This window comes from Danio rerio, chromosome 6 (assembly GCF_052040795.2).
Source record: "Danio rerio strain M-AB ecotype USA chromosome 6, GRCz13ab, whole genome shotgun sequence".
Lineage (NCBI taxonomy): Eukaryota > Metazoa > Chordata > Actinopteri > Cypriniformes > Danionidae > Danio > Danio rerio.
In genome coordinates, this window is record NC_141026.1 from 44,795,412 (window position 1) to 44,817,952 (window position 22,541).

General features: G+C 35.1%; 1 long non-coding RNA gene and 1 pseudogene across 3 annotated transcripts; both read left to right on the top strand.

The window, feature by feature from the left end:
- Positions 1 to 662: 662 nt before the first annotated feature.
- LOC147843608 (uncharacterized) lies at positions 663 to 7,589 on the top strand (annotated as a pseudogene). Its single transcript, XR_015944653.1, has 6 exons — positions 663 to 806; positions 3,879 to 3,985; positions 4,609 to 4,666; positions 4,863 to 4,923; positions 5,011 to 5,240; positions 7,037 to 7,589. The product of XR_015944653.1 is annotated as an uncharacterized LOC147843608 (transcript).
- A 3,339-nt stretch (positions 7,590 to 10,928) lies between these two features.
- Positions 10,929 to 22,211, top strand: si:ch211-241d24.1. 2 transcript variants are annotated; one of them, NR_200093.1, is given in 5 exon segments: positions 10,929 to 11,350; positions 15,021 to 15,076; positions 15,582 to 15,694; positions 15,803 to 16,033; positions 21,949 to 22,211. It is a non-coding gene; the product is annotated as a si:ch211-241d24.1 (long non-coding RNA).
- The last annotated feature ends 330 nt before the right edge of the window (positions 22,212 to 22,541 follow it).

A 22,541-nucleotide genomic window follows, 5' to 3' on the forward strand; every position in this document is an offset into this window, starting at 1 on the left:
ATTTATTATTATGCTGTATGTTTAAAACCAGCAGATTTACTATATATGTAACATGTCATGAACTTACTGTTATTCAAAAAAATGCTTAAAATATCTTAAGACAAGAATGGGTGTCATTGGTTTTATGTCAACCTACTGTAGGTTTTAGGGTGAATACAGCAGATATAGGCAACCTATATCATAATATTGGTAGTATGAGTTATTTAATGACCCAAATCAAGTAAAACGTCTCTTCCTCAAGCATGCAAAAGTCAAATATAGATATATATAAAACACAGTTTCCAACAATAAAATTTTGTCTTGTGAAAAAGACCAGTGGGGTTGGTAAGAAAAAAAGTTAATGTCAAGTTATATGTATTTATAAAATAAGTTTCATAATAGTCATTAGATTATGTGACCGCTAGATGGCGCTCGTTTAAAAGAAGCGTTAATTTCAAAGGAGCGTTACCCTGTACTAAAATGGCGGATCTATTGACGCATTCTGTCCATAAAGCAACATTAGGGTAGGCGACATTTAACGTATATATCTATGGACGCTAACTAGTATTCACGTATCATGCTCAACTCTTAATACTCTTTTACGCACTTTGAGAGTGTTTGCGTTATTTCAGAGAGATATTTAAGCACATATGAAGTAACAGTGCCGTCTGTGTACTATAGTTACACAATGCAGCATTTAGCTCGCTCGTAAACATCGCTGCTGTCCTCAGATCATTGTCTGAGCAGAAGTTTCATCATAAGCCCTGACTGTCAGATGCTCTTCATCTCAGGAGCTGTATTTTTATATGCTTGATAACAGATATAAGGTGAGTTATGGCTGGAGTGGACGCTGCCAGACGGGCTTATATTAATTTTGGCATGACAGGAGAGAAAAGGATACTAATGAGTGACAGATAGAGTCCACAAAAACTGCTCTCCGGTTGCATTTCATTTGATGAATATTATCTTTTAGAGCTTCAAGTCTTGCCTCAGGTTTTTCCCTCAGGTGTTTCTCGTCAGATTTGTCGTCTTAGAAAGGTGACAAATGTTTAAGTTTAAGACATATACTTAAATTAATATAAGTACTGAAATAGCCTATAGTACCTTTGTATAAGAGTTCAGGTAAATCGTAAACCCATATTATGAAATCATGATCGACTTATTGATTGACTTATTTAAATATATAATAAATAAACATAATTCAATTTCAATATTAAACATAAATTGCAAGAAAACCTAGCAAGATTACTAATACCTGCAGTAAACTACAATTAAAATAAAAAGTGAACATTGAATATTAGATGAAAGGCTTAACTTGAATAAGCAATCAGTTTTAAAATGATAAAGATCGCCATAGAAATATTGCTGTGTTGCATTTAATAAATATTACAAGAATATTAAAAGCCCATAAATAATGCAGATTTTTATTATTTGATCCCAAAGTCTGAACTGAACTGGCTGATGAGGCTCTGGATGCAAAGTTCATGTTTGCCTTTAATCTTTGACCTTTAAATTCCCATCCAGCAGTACAGTATGTTGTGTCAGTGTAAATCTGGCTATAAAGCCTCATTGAACAATTTCCCAAAAGCCAGTGCAAGGTGTAAAGACAACTGAGAATTGACTGTGTTTGTTGTGGGGCTGTTTCGGTTGCTGTTGATAAGCTAATGTGTGTGTGTGTGGTGCATTTATTTGCATCTAAACTCTCTGTATGTGTTGTATTTTGGACCTCTGTATTTAAATGTGCTCTCTCTCCATAGACTGTAAAAGTCTCTCTCGCAGCATGTTTCCATCAGCCGTTTCGCTTGAATACGAATTGCTTTGTTTAATGGTTTCACACACACATTTATATACACACATATATACACACACACACACATATATATATATATATATATATATATATATATATATTTGGCTAGAAGAAAAACAGTTTTTAATTTTTTTCAAGCCATTTTAAGGTCAATGTTATTAGCCCTCTTAAGCAATATTTTTTGGATAGTCTACAGAACAAACCACTGTTATACAATGACTTGCCTAATTACCCTAACTTGCCTGAATAACCTAGTTAACCCTTTAAATCTCACTTTAAGCTGAATATTGAGAAATGTCTTGTCAAATAATATGGACTGTCTTCATGGCGTGTCATTATTATAAATGAGTTATTAAAACTATTATGTTCAGAAATGTGTTCAGAAAATCTGCTCTCCCTTAAACAGAAATTGGGGAAAAACATACAGTGGGGCTAATAAGTCAGGGGTGAATAATTCAGACTTCAACTGTACATCAAAACGAATATTTGCTGAATGTGAATTGAATGTCTTGATGTAGTTACCCTCTAGATCAGTTTGGAAATGTAAACAGTTTGCTGGTGTGACAGGCAGGATTGCAGAGTCGTGCTGTGCGGCGATCCTTCATTCACTCCGGACGGTCTCATTGACACTGATTACATTACAGCGATCCAGAGTTCAAGCCAATTGAAGGACAGAATTAAGTTTCAATTGGCCAAATTTTCTCATTCATTTAACTCTTCCATGTTGGCTTTCGGGTCACTTTGTTTTTTTGTTTTTTTTTTAACAGCCGGAAAAAAAATAAACAATATTTTTTCGTCTTGTTTACACTCACCGGCCACTTTATTAGGTACACCTTATTTAAATGCCTTTAGAACTGCCTTAATCCTTCATGGCATAGATTCAACAAGGTACTGGAAATATTCCTCAGAGATTTTGCTCCATATTGACATGATAGCATCACACAGCTGCTGCAGATTTGTCGGCTGCACATCCATGATGCGAATCTCCCGTTTCCCCACATCCCAAAGGTGCTCTATTGGATTGAGATCTGATGACTGTGAAGGCCATTTGAGTACAGTGAACTCATTGTCATGTTCAAGAAACAAGTCTGAGATGATTCACGCTTTATGACATGGTGTGTTATCGCTGTCGTTAACACTGTTGTTATAAAGGAATGGACCACCACAACCAGCCTGAACCGTTGATACAAGGCAGGATGGATCCCTGCTTCGTGTTGTTGTCGCCAAATTCTGACCCGGCCATCTGAATGTCGCAGCAGAAATAAAGACTTATTAGACCAGCGAACGTTTTTCCAATCTTGATAACGTTCACTCCGTTAACGAGCAGTTGAACAGGTGTACCTAATAAAGTGGCCAGTGAGGGTATGTGTGTGTGTATTGACTTTACTAGTTTTCTCTGCGACACTCATTGCTCCAGAAACTTGCCATGGGCCCTATAGTAGATGATTATTTTTGTGTTAGCAGCTGCCAGCAGTCTTAATAACAGCCGGAGAAGAGTGTGTGTCTATAATCTCTAAGCTTTTACTATGATGATCATATTGGAAGCCATTGTCAAGAGATAGTCCACCTAAAACTACAAGTTCTGTCAACCTTTACTCAGACTTCACTTTCTTCTGCTGGAACGCAAAAGAAGATCATTTGAATGCTGTTATCATCCATCCACATGGTTAATCAGCTATAGATCGCATATGGCTGCAGCCGGAAGTTAACTAGAATTATTAATATTATTTATTAAATTTCCCATTAATTATAACTCATTAATGCCTACCCCTACCTTAACCGTCACAGTAATGTAAAACAGATCTGGACTCTTCTCTATTAGTATAGCTGATTAACAATGTGAATGGACGATAACAGCCTTCTGAGTGACATTTACTGCGCGGAAGGCCCCTACTGGCCCATATCTATCAACTGATAACCACTGATAAAGCTGATTAAAGCAGCTGACTGGACATGGTGAAACGACATTATTGGACCACACTAACCAGCCAAATGTGGGGTCCCATATGTGACATGGCACTAGACTTTTAGGTATTTTAGAGATGTGTAATAAATGAATGTATGATGTGGTTTTATGTGTCTTTGGCAGCGAGAAGAGGCTGAATCAAAAGCCCGAGAAGAAGCAGAGAGAAACAGAGGATCGAACGAGAGAAACACTTCCAGAAGGAGGAGCTGGAACGCTTGGAAAGAAATAAGGTAAAATAAAAGTCCACCAATCAAGCTAAACACAGCATCACGCTCTCTCATTCACACACACACATAGGCGTGCTCGCTCGCTCGGGAGTGATATTGTTAGACCGCCCGCTCCCGTTCAAATTACACCAGTTACCGACCGCTCCCATGCTTTATCCGGAAATTAATCCCACGTTGCAATAAATCTGGTCGGGCCCCGCAGACCTCTAATCTGGCATTACGGTGGCTCAGTGGTTAGCACTGTCGCCTCAAAGAAAGAAGGTCACTGGTTCGAGTCCCGGCTGGGTCATTTGGCATTTCTGTGTGGAGTTTGAATGTTCTTAGTGTGTGTGAATGAGTGTCTATGGATGTTTCCCAGTACTGCTTTGCAGCTGGAAGGGCATCCGCTGTGTAAAACATATGCTGAATAAGTTGGCGGTTCATTCTGTTGTTGTGACCTCTGATAAATAAAGGGACTAAACTGAAGGAAAATGAATGAATGAATTTTTAAAAATTGTTAAATATAGCACTTGGGAAATATTTTTAAACGATTTAAATTTCACAGGAGGGCTTAAAATTTTGTCTTCAATTATATTTGAGATTTTAGTTCAGTACTGTTGGTTTAACGTTTGTGTTTACATTTTTAGCGTCTGGAAGAAATCATGAAGAGGACTCGTAAGAGTGACGCAGGAGCACAGGTGAGATGTGTGTGTGTTTCATTAAGTCTAATCTTAAACACACAATGAAAGAAAATTAACCTGGTTTATTCATTTCTTTGAATATGACAGCGGTAAAAATCTATTTATAGTACTGAGAATATATAAAAATCACTCTTTTATTAATATCATGTAAGTAGGGTTAAAATAAAAAAGTACAATGTTGTTTTCCTCTCGTCTTGCAGTAATACAGAAAAATCCGTCAGAAGCTCTTCATACTGGTGCGACAAACCAATCACCAATGAGGTAATCGAGACGCTGCATGAATTGAAATTGAAATGAAGCTGCATGAATTATGTTTTGCTTATTTTCCCGCTTGTGTGTCTTCCTCAGCTCTGTGTCCTGGGACGCAGCACCGGTCATTAACGGAGCTCCGCCCACTAAGCATCAGAATGGACTGTCCTCCAATGGAGACGCTGCAGACTTTGAGGAGATAATCAAGCTGTCCAATCACAGTGGGAACAGTGGGCAGAGTCAACCGGCTGACGACCCAATCATGGCCTTCGAGGGAGGAGAACCGTTCATGATGAAGGCGAGGCCTATGAAACCTCAACATGTGGCAGGTAGAGTCGGATTTTGTTCCGATTACGTACAGTTGAAACCAGACGTTTACATACACTTTATAAAGAGGCACATAATTATTATTATTTTTTTTTAATGAGACTAAACTTATTTTTTTAGGTAAGTTAGGATGATCAAATTAGTTTCTGTTCTGCTTAATAGCAAAATAATGAGAGAGATATTTTTGAGAAATTGTTATAACCTTTCTTGAAAGTCAAGTTTACATACAGTAAGATTATTCTGCCTCTGAAAAAGCTCAGATGATGATGTCAAGCTTTTGGAAGTTTCTGATTGGCTAATTGACAACATTTGAGTTAATTGGAGGCACAACTGTAGAATAGTATTTAAGGAAAACCTCAAACACACACTGCTTCCTTGTGTGACAACATGGGAAAATCAACAAGCCAGAATCAACAAAAAAGCCAGATTACAATTTGCTGAATTACACTGGGAAAAAGAATAATTTTTGGAGACATGTCCTGTGCTCTGATGGAGCTAAGATTGAACTGTTTGGCTATAATGACCAGTGTTACATTTGGAGGACAAAGGGGAAAGCTTACACGCTTATGAACACTATCCTAACTGTGAAGTATGGGGGCGGCAGCATCATGTTGTGGGGCTGTTTTGCTGCAGGAGGGACTGGTCCACTTCACAGCATAGATGGCATCATGAAGAAAGAACATCATGTAGAAATACTGAAGCAACATCTCAAGACATCAGCCAGGAAATGAAAACTTGGCCACAAATGGGTCTTCCAAACAGACCATGACCCTAAGCATACTGCCAAATTAGTTCAAATGTGCTTTAAGGACAACAGAGTGAATGTTTTGAAGTGGCCATCACAAAGCCCTGATCTCAATCCTATAGAACATTTGTGGGCATAGTTGAAAAAGCTTGTGCGAGCAAGACAGTCGACACATCTGATTCAGTTACACCAATTCTGTCAGGAGGAATGGGCCAAAATTCCTGCAAACTATTGTGAGGAGCTTGTGGAAGAATACCCAAAACATTTGACCAAAGTTAAACAGTTTAAAAGCAAAGATTTAAAAAAATACCAAGGAAATGTGTGTAAACTTTTGACTGTCTAGAACACAGGTGTCAAACTCAGTTCCAAAAGGGCCGCAGCTCTGCACAGTTTAGTTCCAACCCTAATTAAACACACCTGATCAAACTAATTGAGTCCTTCAGGCTTGTTTGAAACCTACAGGTAAGTGTGTTGGAGCAGGGTTGGAACTAAACTGTGCAGGGCTTCGGCCCTCCAGGAATTGAGTTTGACACCCCTGGTCGAGAAATTAATAGAAAATTCTCAAATAAAAATCTCTCATTATTCTGGCATTTAGCAAATGTAAATCATTTAGGTTATCCTAACGGACCTAAAATAGTAAACGTTTAGTATCATTTACCATCAGACATTTTTTTAAATGGTTGTGTTTCTTTTTTTAGAGTGTATGTAAACTTCTGGTTTCAGCTGTATGTAAGATCATATATGGATCAAATCTGGGCACCAGTGGAGTTGCTTTTCAGTGTTTCGTCTTTCAGCAGTGACATTTACATTATACTGAACTGAACTAAACTGAACCCAAAATAAAATCTTGAAAATAATGTTTAAAGGATGATTAAGAGAGTCTCTAAGCTATTTTCCATGCATGAAAGTGTGAATGACTGAAAAAAGCAGCTTTGGCATTCTGCAAAGCGTCTCTATTTTCAACTTCATAATAACAGTCATAGATGTTGTTGGCAAGCTTTTAATAGTTCAATAAATCATCTTCTCACATGTGTTTCTGCTGTTTTCCTGCAGAGGTGCTGTGAGAGATGAGATATCAGAGTCTTCTGGATATGAAGAGAAGAAGAGAAGCCTTACTCTACCACCGCTTCCACCCTGATGTGTGCCAAACCAACAAAAACAGACTGCTTTAACTTTAGAAACACAGCCGAGCCGGACGCGCTCAGGAGAAAGTGCCAGAAGACGACCTTAAAGAGACACTTATATACATATACAACGTTTGCAAAAAGTCTCTGTCTATTTCACTGTGTGTGTCATGGTGCAACATTTGTTGAGTTTCTTTAACAAGTCACCTGCCGATCATGTGGTGCACCTTAAAAGAGTCGCTATATATTGAATTTTAGAAAAGACAACTTGGCTTATCTTTATGATATGAATTATTGTTGTTTTTGTTGCTCTTGTTATGATGTATTGTTATCGTTCTTTTAAGTAGAGAAAAAAAGCAAACGTGTGTCTTGAACTATTGCGTTATTTAACGTGTGGCGCATCAGAAGAGGCCGATATTCTGTATGTTAATGTATATTTGCCTGATTATGACAGACCTGTGGAATAAATCTTTATGAAAGGGGCTGTTTGTCAGTGAGTGGAGTGTTTGCTGTAGTTTAAGCTAATCATAATAATGTGATTTTTATTTTAGTCTGGCTATATCATGATGGTAGAACAGTGCTTTATAATAAAAATAATAATTCCTTACATTTATATAGCGCTTTTCTTGGCACTCAAAGCGCTTTACACATAGGGGGAATCTCCTCATCTACTTTTTTTTTTTTTTAATGCAAGAAAGAACATTACAAAGATATAATATGAACAAAGAGACAAAGAGGGTTACATAAATAGAATTCCAGCAAATTAATCAAGTTTAAATGATTTACACCAAGAAAGCGTTTTACATGCAGTGTAATTATGACTGTTTATGACTGTTCCAGTTACTATGACCATTTATGTGAAGCTGCTTTGACACAATCTACATTGTAAAAGCGCTATACAAATAAAGCTGAATTGAATTGTAATTGTTAGAGTCTTTTAAAGAGTTCACATAAATTTCAAAGTCCTTTCTGAAAATAAAAAAGTAAGGGTATTTCTTTGAAAATTAACATTTATGGAAGTAAACTTTGCTATAAAAAAACAATAAATCAATAATAAATTTACAATGAGAAGGATCTACACTCAGAGAGTAACCAAAGAATACAATTTTGGGGAAATACAGAAGTTTGGAAATAAGAATTTTTTAATGAAATTGGAAAAGTCAACCCAAAACACTTTACAGTAAGTACACTCTCAAAATAAATGCTTTAGTGTTTCATCATATTGAGTACAAAATGAGCATTTAGAGGAAATATTATTAAATTTAGCTAGTTTGGTATTTATTGGGTAGCAATCTCCTCATCTACCACCATTGTAGCATCCACCTGGATGAAGCGACAGCAGCCGTTTTCCACCAGACCGCACACCACAGAGAGAGAAGACAGAGTATTAAAGCCATGATGGACAGAGGCCAGTGGGTAAATTTGGCCAGGATGGTGGTGTTAAACCCGTACTCTTTTTCGAAAGATATTCTGGGATTTTAGGGTATATGCTGAAGCATGCTAATAGGACATTTAATTTGTCAGTAACCTGGGTTAAGCGCTTCCAGCAAACTGCCAAAGGGAAAATCAGCATGTTTAAGGTCTGTTTTCTTTAAAAATCAGCGATCTCCACTGGCTGAGTGATATCCGATATAAAGTGGGTCTCAGATTGTACAAGAAGCACTGCATTAAATTACATTTCCCCCGCCATGTCTTTATAATATGAGCATTTATTTTACCTCATTGTATTCAATGGAGCGTCTGCGCTAGTCTGCCGATTCTGACGGGCGAGTGCGAGTAAAGGGTCTTTTGTCTCGTTTTACGCTTGAAAAACTAAATGAATGCCAAAGTTTATTTAACTGAATGTATTTTAATTGCATCACAACATCAATGCTGTAAAAGGAACCGTATAAAATGGAAAAAAACTCACAACAACCGGTCACCGGAAGTTTATAAGTATGGGAACAACACTAGCTCGGCATATATCCAATTATATTCATCTGTCTCGATATTCTACTGCATGTCAGAATATTACAGAGCACCAAAAATGTAAAAATATATATTTATTATATTTAAGATATTTTTGTCAACAGCAGACGGCAACTAGCCGTGACGCAAATTCCCGGCTCTGTGCTCCAATCAGGTGAGCCCTCCTCAGCGCTGGCCATGACAACGAGACAACAGTGACGTGCCTTGTAAAAATTTGCATATGCATTCCTATAAAGCTCGTGTGCTCTCAGTCAGCGTTGTCAGTTCGCCCGGTGTAGCTGTTTGTACTTGACCAAGGTGAGTTCAATACCGACGGTACGAGTGGAGCTACGCCAAACTCACGAAGTCCGCTTCGTGATGCTTCACCCGGGCCCGTCTGTGCTGTAGTTCCTTGCGGTTTGCGTACATAAACGCAATATCGCGAAGAATATTACGTGTTTGTTGCTCGAAATGTGCCGCCGAGCAACATCCAGTGAATACTGGCACGGCCTGGCGCCCGGTCTTTTCCGTGCACTCCCTGGGGCGAGGCGGCCTTTGAGCCCTAGGCAGGGAACAAACAACCCCCGAGGACCCTCAGGGAAACACGGGGGGCCGGTAGTGGGACCTCGCTGCGAGGGTTATGGTGGGTGGGAGTAGCGAGGCCCACTCATCTTCTATTTTAAACTATAGTTTCAAACTTTAGTTTACTATAGTTTGAAATAGAAACCATGATAACTGTTATGATTTAACTTTATGCAAAGAGCCTAGGATGACCAAGAGCAACAGATTCGGCCATTTTGAAGTGAAAGCGATCGCTCGTGCATTGGATATCATTGCTGTCGCAATGGCAAACAGCGGCTTTGTTTTTATTTAATGTATTCAAAAAGCGCGTTATTGTTTCCCAAATTGCACTAGAGTATCGCCTCTTGGTGATTCTATGCTCTCTGCTCTTTGTCTGAATGTTGTAATGTTTTGCTTTGTTTTTCAGATGAGTTGTTGAGCAAAGAAGGACTATTGAAGACAACAGTTGAAGACGACCGCGGGTCATCTCCACGAGCGCGCGCATCATAATGTTTTCGGTCTGTTTTCTGAGAGTTAGTCTTGTTTAGATAAGTTTGCAGGTCAAACAAAATAAACTATACTCTTCCTAAACACCTGTCTCGTGTTTTATTTGTCTTCTACAGCAATACACTGTCATGTAAGTCTGTTGAATGCATTTGTATGCAACATGGTTTGATAATACAGTAGTCTACAAATAAATAGTTGTTATAAATGTACCTTCAATAGTCAACATTTAGTGTAGGTAGTAAAATATTAATCAAAGATGTCCTAAGATATAAGAGTAATGTTATAGTTGTTACATAACTATATTTATTATTATTATAATTTTGTTTAAGACCATATATATATATAACATGGCATAAACTTACTGTTATTAAAGAAATTGCTTAATAAAAAGTCCTAAGATAGGAATGGGTGTTGTTTTGGTTTTATATCAACCTTTAGGGTGAATACAGCAGATATAGGCTACCTCTTTCATAATATAGTCGGATTTTTAATGACTCAAATCAAGTAAAACGTCTCTTCCTCAAGTACTTTTAGCATGCAAAAGTTAAATTTAAGTATATATAATAGTTTCCAACAACACAAATTTGTCTTTTGAAAATTACTAATGTGGTGTTGAGAAAAAAAAGTTAATGTCAAATTATATATTTATAAAAGAAGTTGAACAAGTTGTCATAATATTTAGTCATTAGATTATGTGACCGCTAGATGGCGCTCGTTTAAAAGAAGTGTTCATTTCAAAGGAGCGTTACCCTGTACTAAAATGGCGGATCTGTTGACGCATTCTGTCCATAAAGCAACATTAGGGTAGGCGACATTTAACGTATATATCTATGGACGCTAACTAGTATTCACGTCGTATCGTGCTCAACTCTTAATACTCTTTTACGCACTTTGAGAGTGTTTGCGTTATTTCAGAGAGATATTTAAGCACATATGAAGTAACAGTGCCATCTGTGTACTATAGTTACACAATGCAGCATTTAGCTCGCTCGTAAACATCGCTGCTGTCCTCAGATCATTGTCTGAGCAGAAGTTTCATCATTAGCCCTGACTGTCAGATGCTCTTCATCTCAGGAGCTGTATTTTTAGATGCTTGATAACAGATATAAGGTGAGTTAATAGAACACAGCCAGGAACTCTTCTGCGCGAGTCAGCGTGACGTGCGTGCGCGGGCTCATCATTTGAATTAAATAACGGACACAAGCAACGGGCGGAACGGTAATCAAAGGTAAGTACGATATTCGACGTTTCACATGTTTTATTTGTCGTTTTACTTATAATTTATGTTGAATTGAACTTTAGATGTGTAACGTTTTACATTATAATAAATTTTTAATGAACACTTAACCACTTTATACGTTTTTATGTCGCCCTGTAGTGACGAGGTCATTGACAGCAGCTAATGAATATATATTTAAAAAAAATTTTTGTCTAAAAATAAGGGAGCTAATTCTAGATATTAAAAACAGTAACAATTTTAGTTCTAATAAAGCCAGATGGGAATTTCTTAAATATAAAATTCGTGAATTCTCTATTAATTACAGTAAAATACTTGCCAAAGTCAGGAAACAACAGGAACTTAATATTATTTACGAAATTAATAAATGTTGTAATGATAGTACATTAACTGAGTTAGAAAAGACTAAAATAATCTCTTTACAATTAGAACTTGACAACCTCTACATTAAAAAGCTAAGGGTGCCTATATACGTTCTAAGGCTAAATGGATAGAAGAAGGTGAGAAAAGTACTTCTTATTTCTGTAGATTAGAAAAGAGACGACAACGGAATAACTCAATACTTTCTTTATTAATAAATGGCACAGAATGCTCAGACCCCACTATAATCAGGGAGAACGTTTTTAAATTCTACAGTGACTTGTATTCTTCCAACCTCTCTCATTCTGATTTAAATGAATTTTTTGATAAAATATTACCTAATATTCCCCGTATCAACAATGAGTGGCGAGAAGGCTGTGAGGCCGACTTACAAATTGAAGAACTTGACTCTGCTGTTCAAAAGCTTAAATTGAATAAATCGCCTGGTCCTGACGGTCTCACCGCTAATTTTTATAAATTTTTCTGGAATGATATTAGATCATTACTATTTGATGCTTTCCGTGAATCTATTGAAGATGGATCTTTAGGTCCAAGTATGAACCAAGGTTTAATCACACTAATTCCAAAACCTGATAAAGACTTAAAATTGATTGATAACTTTCGCCCAATCACTTTACTCAACAGTGATTATAAAATTTTCACACACGCATATGTTAATAGATTAAAAAAAGGTATTCATAACTTAATTAACGAATCCCAATCTGGCTTTCTGAAAGGTAGGTCGATTCATAATAATATAAGGTTGGTGATGGACTTGGTAGAGTACTGTGACTTAATAGAGGATGATGGTTTTATCCTTTTTTTAGATTTTAAGAAAGCCTTTGACATGATTGAGCACACTTTTATTTTCAAGTCCTTAGAATTATTTGGCTTTGGTGATAAATTTGTTAATATTATCAAAATGATTTATGGAAATATGAATAGTTCAGTATCTCTCCCTTCTGGCACTACACATAGATTTCCGATTGGCCGTGGAATAAGGCAGGGGTGCCCTTTGTCACCGTATTTATTTATTTTAGCGGTAGACATGTTAGCCACAAAAATTAAATTTGATAATTCAGTGGAGAAATTAAATATTTTCGGAAAAACAATAGGAATTAGTCAGCTAGCGGACGACACCACATTATTTTTAAAAAATAAAGACCAAATTTCTCCAGCTATCTCTTTAATTAGTTCTTTTTGTAAAGCATCTGGCCTCCAATTAAATTTAAACAAATTTGAACTTTTAGCTCTTCACCCTAGTCCAGATCTATCCCTGTTTAACATCCCAGTAAAAGAAACTGTGAAATATTTAGGCATTGTGATCTCAGAAGATTCAAACATTAACATCAAAGAAAACTTTGAAAATAAAGTACATAAAGCTAATGGTATCCTGAATTGCTGGCTGCAGAGAGATATTTCAATTTTTGGACGAATTCTTCTATCCAAGGTTGAATATCTATCAAAACTAATTTATCCTGCTCAGGCTTTAGCTCCCTCTTCAGCATTCATAAAAACAAGTAACCAAAAAATGTATGACTTTATTTGGAGACACAAAACTCATTATATTAAAAAATCTGATATTATCAAATCGTATGAAGAAGGTGGTCTTAATATTATTGAGTTTGAAAGTATGAATACTATGTTAAAACTGAAATGGCTTCAAAGGTTTTTGAGTAATACTGAAAGTTTCTGGTACACTGTTCCTTGTGCCTTGTTTAACAAACTAGGTGGCATCCGATTTCTTCTCAGATGTGACTTTGACTTGCCTAAACTCCCAGTGAAGCTTTCAGCATTCCACCAACAAGTCTTGCTGTCTTGGAAACTAGCGCACACACACAATTTTACACCTCACAATACCCCTATTTGGAATAACAAGTATATTCTACACAGGAACAAATCCATTTTTTATGAAGAATGGTTAAATAAAAACATTTGGTCAGTAACAGACTTAATGGATGGAAGGGGCAATATTCTAGATTACAATACTTTCACTCTAAGACACGGATTTGCTTGTCATCCAAAGCAATTTTTCACTGTTATTAATGCTATACCCTCAGGTATAAAAATGTTAATGAAAAGTTACCTATCCTATTCGAAGATTACTCCAGTCCTTCCCTTATTATATACTGGTGAGATTGAATTTGATAATAAACTTTGCACTAATAAACATTTAAGACAAATTATTATCCAATCTTGTTTCCCTTATCAAGTATTAAGAAATAGGTTATTTCATTCAGTGGATAAAAATACTGTTAAATATTTTAGAACAACATATCTTAAATTTCCAATTCTCCCCAAGGCAAAAGAAGTACAATTTAAAATATTAAATGATATATACCCTTCTAATAGATTCTTACACCTAAAATTTAACTTAGAAAACTCACCATGCCATTTATGTAAACACTTTAGTGAAGACACAGAACACATATTTTTCTCTTGCAGCGCCGTTCAATCATTTTGGAAAAAAGTACAAGACTGGTTGATAATAAAAAACGTGGATGCTGAAGGTTTGACTTTTACATTACAAGATGTACTATATGGAATTACTAAAGATTGCTCTGCTTTGCACGATTTGATAAATATGATAATTGTGTTAGCCAAATATTTTATTCATAAATGTAGATATTTCAAAACACCTCCATTACTTATTGTATTTAAAAAAGAGCTTAAAATATTTTCAGATGCCCTGGTTAAAATGAAAACAAAAATTGCCTTAAAAATGTTCAATTTATTTGTAGTATATAACTTGCCATAGTTGATATATATGTTGTACTTAATTTTTATTTATTTATTTATTTAAATTTTGCGTTTTCCTTTCACTCTTGGATTTATTTAACTTGAATGTTTTTTGTATATTACATTTGTATCTTTGTATATTATTTTGTGTTGAGCCTTCCATATATGACACACAAGTTGTAAAGTTGAATCCCATTTTGTTGTATTTGGATTTTGTATTTTCAATAAAAAAAAAATATATATATATATATATATATATATATATTTTAAAAAAAATAGCTGTTTTGGTTATTTATTTGACGATTTCAGCAAAATTACTTAATTTTATGTCTTCATTGCTTTCTAACCTGTGTAAAAATATAAGATGATCTATCAAATCGACTTGGAATGAGCATAAAAAGTATTGCTCCGGCTATAACGTTAAAGGCTAACTTAACGTTATAAGCACTTCGCAAATAGCATTAACCGGTGCTTATCATCGAGCTAACATTTTTTAACATGTAATCCTAACAAAGTGAATCGCTGTCGGTTCACGGTTTTGTTGCTCTGTTTGTAAATTTAGAGATGGTCTCCTCGCAAGAGAAGCTAGCAGCATTGAATGGGGAAGCTTGCTATTTCGTAAGTTGTCTAACGTTACCCTATCGCTAGTCAAGTCAAGTTAATTCTTTGTGGTTTCATTCTTTACTGATTTCCTTTGTTCACAAACCATGCTTGTCTGTTTTTTTTCTGATTGCTGTGCTATGTTCTGGTGTAATTTTTTTTTTTCCCTGTTTATTAAAAATAATTTTGTCTACATCCTTCTCTTTCGATTCACGTTACTGCAGTTTACTCATAAAAGTATCTTTAAAAATGTTTGTAAACGCATTCATTTTTAAAAAAATTATATCATGAAGCTTTTTATAATTTCATAAGGAAATGCAATCCAAACAAGATCATTGAATTTCTCACAAAATACCATGCAACTTAATATACTGAGTGAGGAGTCAAAATTGTGGCTAGTTTATGGTACAGATACTGTGGATTGGACATATATATTAATGGAATTGTACTTTGTAATAGTAAATACCAGGTGAGATGTCATACTAATTAACATGTTATTTTTCTTATAACTTTTTAATGGCAGTTTCGCTGGAATCTCCAATTGAAAACATCATCGTGTGCGCTTAGACTTCTGTTCCAGTTCTGACTACACACCACTCTGCTTATGTGGATCACTGACTACTATGTTCTCTGAAGGTATTCATTCATTCATTTATTCTTTTTCTTTTTGGCTTAGTGCCTTTATTAATCTGGGGTCACCACAGCGGAATGAACCGCCAACTTATCCAGCATGTTTTTATGCAGCGGATGCCCTTCCAGCCTCAATCCATCTCTGGGAAACATCCACACTTATTCACTACGGACAATTTTAGCCTACCCAATTAACTTTTACCGCATATCTTTGGACAGTGGGGGAAACCGGAGCACCTGGAGGAAACCCACGCAAACTCCACACAGAGATGCCAACTGACCCAGCCAAGGCTCGAACCAACGACCTTCTTGCTGTGAGGTGCCACTGCAGCGCAGAACCTGAAGGTATTACTGTAGTAAAACAACAGCACCCATGACGGTAACGCTTTCTTTTACAACCCACAAAGTACCGCGTAAGTACAGTGAAATAACGGTGTGCTTTTCTGTACATAAAGTGTTCCTACGCAAACGTTAATTATATGTACAGAAAAGTACACCGTTATTTCACTGTACTTACGCGGTACTTTGCGGGTTGTAATATATATATATATATATATATATATATATATATATATATATATATATATATATATATATATATATGTAATCCAAAGTAATTGTCTTAAAACCATGCACATTTGAATTTTAATGAGAATGAGAATTAGTCAACAGGGCTCAACACTTAAGATTTTTTTCTACTGGCCTGGTGTGGCCAGTGGAAAAGACTTTTACTTGTCCTGCCAACTTTTTCTCTGGCCTACCAAAAAAATCTAAAAGATAATTTTAAGCCATTAATTAAGATAAGTTTTTAACCACATGTTTAAAATTGTGTATCAAAAGAAGACAAATGTATAGTAGTTGTCCATATATTAACTCTTTTTATTCAGCAATATAACTTTTTTTAACAATTGATATTTTAATGAAGGTTGAAGGTTCCAGATTACCAGTTAACTATTCATAAATTGAGAGTCTTATTAAATTATACTTAAACCGTATTAGTAAAAAGAGTGTTACTGAACAGTACTTATATTATTTTTTACCTTTACAAATTGTCAGTAGCCAGCACATGCTCTATTAGGGAGATTGTTAGTTGTATAAATCAAAAGCATCCTGTTTTTAAGCACTGTGGTATGAGCTTGGTGAAATGATCTTTAATTGGATATTAATAATCTGTTATTGACTTATTAAAGTGAATGCTTGCAACAAATATATATATTTTTATCAGCAAAACTTTGGGTGTAATCAATAGATTCTGGTGACTCATCAAATTAAGATGGAGAGCAGGAAATAAAAAATATGAATGTGAGACAAAGGAAAGTCTGCATTTTTTAATTGATACTATAATACAAAGGAGAAATAAATAGAAATATTATAAAGAGGACAGAGTTTTCTACTGAACTGAAATATATTTTCTGCCATTGACGTAACTACTGTAAGCTACTCGCATGAAAAAACTATAGTAAAAATATGTTTTTGAACCATACTACAGAGAATTATGGGAAACATTCGTCACTACATAGGTCTTTCCCCAAACAATGCATCTTATGATAGTGCAGTGGTGAGTTGTTTGAGAAACGCAGCCCTGCTGGTGTGTTATGAATTGCATGTTTTAAATGACAGTGAGACATTTATTGGCGGTGTAACAATTAAGCTTAAATAGGCTGAGCATATTTTTTATTAATATTAAAACACATTAATAAAAACTAGCCACTCTTTGATTTTTTTAGTTTCTGTATATTTTTATTAAACAAAAAAATGCAATGAATTGTTTATTTTGGTTTTCATTTTATTAGAATAAATATAATTATTAGACGACACAACTTCTACAATGGCTCTTGCGTTTTTACATATCCTAAAGACTTTTTTGGCTCAAAGACATATGCCTGTTAATTTCAGCGCTGTATTTTGACAGATTTCGCAAAGGCTTCAGCTGTTCTACCTTTCAGCTGGTACCGTTTTGCGACTGTGTGGCGTCTGTATCAAGTGTCTGGATGACAGCGAGGGAGAACGAGATGAGATCAGACCCCAGATTCGATGTGTGGCCTCATGTCAAAGTTACTTTACTGCATTTAAAAAAAAATATTGGCTCATCTAAATTAACTTTTCATTCGATTAAAAGCCGAAATATTGCCAGACAGACAAAGCAACTTTCTGTTCAGTGATAACATACGCACACACACAGAATACACTCTTGTCGGCCTATTCATTATTGATTTTTTAACATTAAACACATAATAAACAAGTGCAAAGAAGAAGAGCTGAACTTCGGAAAAAGTAATCACTGCGGATGCCGCAATGGTTGCTTTGTTTCTCTGTAGTTGGCTAGGCTTATTAATGGCGCTGCATTGCTTAATCACTCGTTTTAATAATAAATAAGATTATTTATTATTTAAAATTGTAAGATGATGGTCGCGTGATTTTTAAAATGAGAGTATGCATTGCGGATTTATGGCTATTGATCTTATCTACCGGCGACCCACCCAGAGTTAAACATTAAGTAGGTGTGATAAAGGTGCATGTATAAATTAGTTGTGTTGCCCCCAGATGCTGCAAATAAATCATATGAATAAATAATCACTAGGCGATTTATTATAAAATGAAATTTAATATTTATTATATATTAGGAAATTTAAAAATAATAATTTAATAATAATAATAATAATACTAATGATGATCATGATGATAATAACAATTATTTTTAATTTTGTGTATTAGAAGTGAAAAAAAAACATAATTTAATAATAATATTAATGATGATGATGGAGATTCTTGTTGTTGTTGTTGTTGTTGTTATTAATAATAATAATAATAATAATAATAAGTAGGGTATTGTTTATTTATTTTTGGAAAAGTTTACTTTTACAATTTGACACTTGTAAACCAGAGCAGAAAGTTCTAACCGGCAGGCCCTTGTCATATGCAGTACAGATATTTAATAAATAACCTACTATAAATCAAAAGAATTCACGCATGCTTTTTGTTTTCACAAGCTTTGGAGATGTAACATTCCACTTTTAAATAATAGGTCACCTATAGCTTTCACTTGAGGCTGTGTTCAAAATGAGATCAGTGTTTTTAAAGTGCACTGCAAAGGGAGCACAACTGTAAATATGAAGATCGCTAAAACTAAACTGTAAAAATAGGTAAAAAGCAAATTACACCTAAGAGAGATGATCTTAATGCTTTTTTATTTTTAATCATTCAATGTTTAAATGTTATATTGTTCTAAATGAATAGGGCATAGGGGGATAAGTGGCAATAGAACACATCTAGAACTATGTTTCAACTAGCTGCAGAGCTGTAGTTGCGAGCACTCAAGTTTGCGACGCAGTTTGCGAATGTTTGTTGGAGCGATGGATTTGGGAAATGGCAAATCAACAAACTGCTTGTAACGACGGAACTTGCGACCTAAGTTGATGGTTTTGGGAACCGCACCCTAGATCTCTGCACCGTAGGCCTAGCTTTATTATCACAATTTTCAAAGTTTAATTATTTTATATTCTATTTAATTCTATTTCATATTATACAATATCTAATTGTGTGTTCTGAAGGTTGGAATGACTAGAGTGTTAGTAATTTATGATAAAAAGAAATTTCAGTTTTGAGTAAACAATCCTATGTGAAAACTAGGGGGCGCACAGATTCTTTCTGAGGGGGCAATCATCAATCATGCTTTGCAATCAACAAAGCAACCATCGCGGCACCGCAGTGATCACTTTTTCCGAAGTTCAGCTGTTCTTTTTGCACTTAATTATTATGCGTTTAATGTAAAAAAAATCAATAATAAATAGGCCTTCAAGAGTATATCGTGTGCTTGTGAAAACATTAAGTGTTTGTGGAAAACATCTTTGTGAGGGAACTTTGCTAAGGTAACGCAAAAAACTTAAAAATATATTTTCCTTCCACAGTTTTTTTTTTCACACACCCATTTTTTATGAAGGCAAAATGGCTATTTACATGATTACAACAGGTTTGTAATGGCTGATTGACTGTTTACACCAGGTAATAAGATGTTTTTATTGATCGGATTGCAGGCCATTTATAGATAAAATTATAATGCATAGATCAGGAAAATACCTCGTAAAAAAAAAGATCATGCAATTTTTTAAATAGAATAAATGTATACTATATATAATAATTTGTGCCCCCCAGTTTTTATAAAGGATTGTTCACTCAAAACTTAAAATTCTTTCTGTCATTAATTACAAACACTCCCGTCGTTCCAACCTGTAGAACACACATTTAAATATTTTAAAATATATGACATAGCAATTAAATTATGAAAATTGTGAGATTAAAGCTAGTCCTATAGTCCAGAGATCCGGTCCCCGAGTCAGGTCAGGTGCGCCCGAAAATAAAACGCGCACATGGCGATGGAGGCGCACTCAACTCACAAGGGAGAAAAGTGGGTGACATGAGACGATTAGCTTAATTAATTACATGTTTCGGTCAACTAAATCTTTAAACACAACTCTCTTGAGCTCTAAAAGGAAGAAACGCAGAAGAAATTTAGCAGAGACTTAACTGCCAGTCATTTTCACATTAGTTGTTCGGGAAGATGTAGCCTAATAAAATGTTTAAATAAAAATAAATAGTTCACTGCACAGTCCCACAGTAGGCTACACTGTAAATAATATTTAAATTTATTCATTAAAGTTTTATTATTAATATGATTACAGTTAAGCTAAAATTGACAAAACGCATAGCACTTTGAATGTTTGCTTTCATTTTGACATTGCTAAAAAGCGCACTTTTACAGTTGTATAGAGAAACATCCCATTATGCAGCAGCAGTCTAGGTATAATAAATGCCTTTTGCATTTAAAGATGTCCAGCCTGCGAAGTCTAGTTTGCAGTGATATAAATGGAATATATATATTGCTTAAGTGCAACTACCGCGGATCAACCGAGAAACCTCTCACAATCTTTTACAAATATGTAATTAAGGCTATACTGCTATTTGCTTATACAAAATTAAACAACATTAAATATATTACAGCATATCGAATTTGTTTTGACTTGTAGCTCATGGCCCTAAAATAAAAATAACCCGAAAACAAGTTATTAAAATTTAAATAACTAAAAATGTTAATTTATTATAAATTAATAAATAAAATGACGGGTAGGCCTAGTAACCTAATGGTTTATGATGGTTTACAAATGACAAGCAGACAATATTACGAAAAAAATACACTTACGATAGCCTAAGATAAATCTAAAAAAGTTTTATAGCCTATTAAGTTGACTGTTATCCGTGCCAAACATATTTTCACGGTAATAACTGTGAATTTAGGCATCTTTTTTAGGTATTTTTCTGGCTACACTAATGCCTTAAAATGTAACGAAGTAATTGTTTTGAATGACATTAGGGTAACATTTAGCTTTTCTCTAACACTGATGTTGGTTGGATAATAGGCTCCGTAAAGCGGGATGACTCGGTTAAGCTGATTTTACTATATTTATTTACCGGATATACGAATAGTCTGATCGTGGGTCAGCTTGCATGTGTGGGCATAATTTGACGTCTTTACCTAAAACTTTAAACATTCATATGCCTGCTATTTGAAATAAAATTGAAATAATATAAGGAGAATAAAATATGATTTAAAGCACTCGTTTGGCACTGAAGCCATGATCCGTCTGCATTATTAAGCGGTATCGTTGCATTACCATCATTAATAAAATCAGTAATAGCGACACTGTGCATATTAATATTACTATTAAAACGTATAATACAGCCTTAGGTCTGTAACAAAGTGAAGTAATAATAAATGTGAATAAATAGCCTAAATGAAAGGAACTAGAGACACCAAAATCAGCCACCAGGTTTAGTGCCCCCCTATGGATTTAAAATGCCCCCTCAGTTCTGATTCCTGGCGCCGGGCCTGGATGTGAGTCTAGTTACCAGCGTGAAAAACAGGTAGTAATAGAAACTTTTTTTATTACGTGTTTGAGGCCATATTTGACTACAAAAGTGCAGTTAGTAGGCTACTTCAACTTTTACCAGAGTTGTTTTAAGCATCAGTATCACTTTTTTTTGAGTAGGATGTGTGTATTTTTGCCATCTCTGTCCATTTCATAAAAAAAATAATAATACAATAAAAAGTATGGTTAAATTAACTGAAATGTGTCCTTAAACAAAAACGTGTGTAGCATGCAGTCAAAATAGCATTTATTATTTGAATGTCACGTTAATTTTCTTAAAATAACACATAAGGATGTGCATTATATCAACTAAAACAGAGTTTTTCTTTGTTATAGCAGGTGCAGCCAAACTGCGACACAACAGCCACGGAATTTACAGGGCCGTGAGAGATCACCTGTACGGTCTGGCGGTGGCAGACGCAGAGCGGAAAAACTATCTGATGCTTTTGTTGTTGTTAATGTTAAATTGACCAATACATGTTTTGTCATTACTTTTGTCTGCAAATATTAGGCTAATAAATAATATTTTTTAAACAAAATGTTGAATTTCTGAATCATGTGAATTTTCTAAAACGTTTATAAAGGTATTTCTCACAACCAAATTTCGACTTAAAATTGACGTATTTTCGACGACATGAAAAAGACGTCTTTTCACCTTTCACTTTCCCACCTGTTTTCCACGTTGTTTGGACGTCTTACAATTACGTCTTTTCGACGACATGAAAAAGACGTCTTTTCACCTTTCACTTTCCCACCTGTTTTCCATGTTGTTTGGACGTCTTACAATTACGTCTTTTCGACGACGTAAAAAAGACGTAGTTTCGTCTTTCACTTTCCCACCTGTTTTCCACGTTGTTTGGACGTCTGACAATGTCGTCTTTTCAACGTCTTTTCGACGAACTATTGCTGGGTGGGGAGCTCATCTGTTT